At 35.7% G+C, this 3,787-nt stretch overlaps 2 non-coding genes across 2 annotated transcripts; one reads left to right on the top strand and one right to left on the bottom strand.

The window, feature by feature from the left end:
- On the bottom strand, positions 1 to 72 carry Trnae-cuc. The gene has a single exon. It is a non-coding gene; the product is annotated as a tRNA-Glu (tRNA).
- Positions 73 to 2,537: 2,465 nt separating this feature from the next.
- Trnae-cuc lies at positions 2,538 to 2,609 on the top strand. Its single transcript has one exon. It is a non-coding gene; the product is annotated as a tRNA-Glu (tRNA).
- Positions 2,610 to 3,787: the final 1,178 nt, after the last annotated feature.

The raw sequence follows: 3,787 nt of genomic DNA, 5'->3' as shown, positions 1-3,787 counted from the left end.
TTCCGGTACCGGGAATCGAACCCGAGCCTCCTGGGTGAGAGCCAGGTATCCTAGCCACTAGACCATACCGGACTTACTCAAAGCGTCAAAAAACACAATCCAATTCCATTCAAAGACAAATAAAATATCATCTTAACAATTTACATCTATTTAATTTGAATACATTTTTAGATTGTTTCATGCCTCCCTCTTTTTTCTTCCCAGTAGACCCATCACATATTAAGCACCATTCATAAAAAGATATTTGACTACACATAAAGAGACATTAGCACTCCTAACGCAAATGAAATGCCTCAAAAATGTTACCACCAACTTGTCCAAAAGACGTTAACCTCATCAAAGCTGGGCCACCCATCCAGGCCTTCTCAGAAGCGTAACATAAAAATTTGCTCGAGCACGCACGCGCAACACACGCGGTGCATACAAATCCGCCTGTCACACCTATTGTGATATACGCGCTCATACGCGCAACGTACGGGGAATTCATTTGCTTTGTTAATTCGGGTAAAAAATATGCGAATCGGGTTTGGTGATTGGAAGTGCCTTTGTTCCTGTGTTCCTGTGAGAGGTCGTGTTATTTACGTGGAATATAATTTGTCTTATTTATTTCTTTATATGTCATAATTTTGTAGCGTTAATGGTTATTGAAGTTTCGCATAACAGGTCATGTTATTTGTAGACGTTCGAATGTATAATGTGAACTTTTCTGATTTAAGTTATTTACATAAAAAAAATATGTTTACATTAAAATTTAATATAACATATAAAAGAAAACTGTAAAATTAATTATTATTTGTAAGTTTAGGATCACCTATTGAATCAATTGAAAAATAATCTTTATTTATTGAGCTCAAACAAATTGGTATCACGTAGAATGCTTTTTATTGATAGTAAATTAAATACTTTACAAATAGGGTTTTGCAAAATAAAAAAAATACGGTACAATAAAATAATATAAAAGGCACCGATAAGTTTTCTAATCCGATCGAGTGTGAAAATAGGCCGTGAATACTGACTTAAAAGATAAAATCAAAATAAATCGCACGACACAAAGGAATCAGAATTGATGTGAATCTATGAAGAGATTAAAAAGAATAAAAAGATCGTTGAAGTGTATAATTTAGTGGGTTGTGCAAAAACTATTGTAAAAACTTGACAATAGACAACGCTCTATTTTGCTGCATAAATTGGCATGACGAGTAATTTAATATATTTTTTATTTATTATTTGAAGGGATTCAATTCATGCTTCAAGAATTTATGATAAGTATTAGACGAAGTGTAACGGTGATGGGATAAAGAGTTAACTTGCAGTTTTATTGTTATTTAAAACTTTATTGCGTTATGGTGTAGGGCTGTGAAATCTCACGCTGGCCTGTCCTTTGATGTCAGTTTATCTATTGAGAAAATACATGTGCTTGGTATTTAAACTTATGCTTGATATGGCAACATATTTGCGGACTCCGAAAATTAAAATGGGTTTGACGAATAGTTGATAGATTAGTACATTCCTGTAACATCTTCTGGGGGTAAGTTTGCGTTTTATATAACATCGCAATGTATTTTTCAAAGATCAAATTATTTTTGGTACGGCAATCACATTTTATTGTTTTCGACTGTCCCCGTCAAAAACATTAGACTCAATTCCGTCGGACTAACAAAGCGAACTTCAGAAGAACACCGAGCCCAATTATTCGACCAACTCACGTCTCAAAGATACATCTAACCCTCACATTTCCATCACAGACCGCATTTATGATAATTACCATTTACATGAGGCATTTAAAAAAAATCACATTGTCACATCAAACAAAGGGCCCAGCTGCCGTTTAAGGAGAGACAATCGCTCCGACGGGATAAACATCGGGCAGAGATCGTCAACTGTCGGCGCACGTCGGCAAACGTCGGCCGTTGTCGGCGTAAGTCGGCAACCGTCGACGCCGATTGAGTGACGTTGATCGACAGCCGTCGGCGGAGACAGGCTCGCGGTGCAGCCAGACATGCTAATGGCGCTGCTTACCATATAATAAGTCGCGTATTTAACAAACGGACGTATTTGATTTGAATTTCGAATTCCGAATGATTCTTTTTTGAATGTTAACGATGCATTTTGTTCTATTTTTGAAATTTTAATTTGAATAAAGATTTAAAGGACCTGATTATTTACAAAATAGATTTTATTACTGTCTGTAGTGGTTAAAACTAAGTACCAAAGCCTTCGAACAATCGCCGTACTCTCTTAATTAGTAACCAGGTTTACAGCAAGTTAGGAAGCTATGGATAACATTGTCGGTTGCTGCACTGAGTTTCTTGTTGGTTCTTTTTAGCTAAAAGTCATATCTGGTTCTGATAGTATATTAAATGTGACAAAATGGGATGAATGAATAACAGCGGAAATCAGACTTTTTTTTATAAAATATTTTTTTCTCCTGTTTAGGATAATATATTTCATTAAAAGAGAATCCAAATCCACTAAACATTAGCAAAAATTATACATTGTTAGTTCAGATTTTTGATAATTTGGCCAATCTTCTCAAATCCGGTATGGTCTAGTGGCTAGGATACCTGGCTCTCACCCAAGAGGCTCGGGTTCGATTCCCGGTACCGGAAAACAATTTTGCTACCGATAAAAACTTAATTCGAAATTCTTTGTTGGAGATATTGCAAAACTTTAAATTGTCTTTAATTACAAATGCAATTATATTTTATTTCAAAACTTAATTATATGCCAATAAAACAAATTGCGGTTAATCTTCTCGAGTCAAATAATGGCACTACAATTCAAATCAAATTACATGAAAAATGATTACTATAATTATTAAGAGTTTTGAAGCATTAATTAACGAGGCAAGTTGCTTGCCTGATTGCATTTGCCACGTCTTCCTGTAGCAAGAAACAGTAGCAACAGTAATGTTAGTTTACATTATCTAAAATAGAATATTGTTTTCAATAAAATGCATGGCGTATTTTTGACAAGGAATGTTATAAATAAATAAATTATTGGTATATATAACATATGTATAATATCAGCCCTGTATTATAATATACTGTCCCACTGTTGGGCACGGGCCTCCTCCCCAAGACTGAGACAGATTAGGCCTTAGTCCGCTACGCTGGCTCAGTGCGGATTGGTAGACTCATACACCCTCGAAAATTCCTATAAAGAATTTCTCAGGTGTGCAGGTTTCCTCACGATGTTTTCCTTCAACGTTAAAGCAAGCGATAATTCACAAAGAATACACACATAATTTTTTTTGGAAAAGTCAGAGGTGTGTGCCCTTGGGATTTGAACCTGCAGACATTCGTCTCGGCAGTCCGTTCCACAACCAACTAGGCTATCGCCGTAATTATTTGTACTAATATGAATCTGGCCGATTCCAATAGGTCGATCTGGATATCTTTGAGGGAGGTCCATGTTCAGCAGTGGACATCCTGTGGCTGATGATGATGATGATGATATGAATCTGGAAATAAATTTATCTGTTTTGTTTTTGGCTGCAGTCTAAACTACTGAAACAAATTTGATATTCAAACAATTCTAACAATCCAAAAAAGGATATTAGCTAAGATACTTATGTAGGTGAAGCAATAATAACAAAATCTTGTATACCTGAGAAGTTCTGTATAAGAATTTCGAGGGTATGTTAAGTCTACCAATCCGTACTAGGCCAGCGTGGTGAACTGAGGCCTAATCCCTTTCAATAGTAGAAGAGACCCGTAACGAGCAGTGAGACAGTGTATTATACAGGGCTGATATAAATATATGTATATCACAACATTTTATATGT

Source organism: Manduca sexta, chromosome 20, assembly GCF_014839805.1.
Source record: "Manduca sexta isolate Smith_Timp_Sample1 chromosome 20, JHU_Msex_v1.0, whole genome shotgun sequence".
Taxonomy (NCBI): domain Eukaryota; kingdom Metazoa; phylum Arthropoda; class Insecta; order Lepidoptera; family Sphingidae; genus Manduca; species Manduca sexta.
This window is presented reverse-complemented; position numbering and strand designations above follow the sequence as displayed.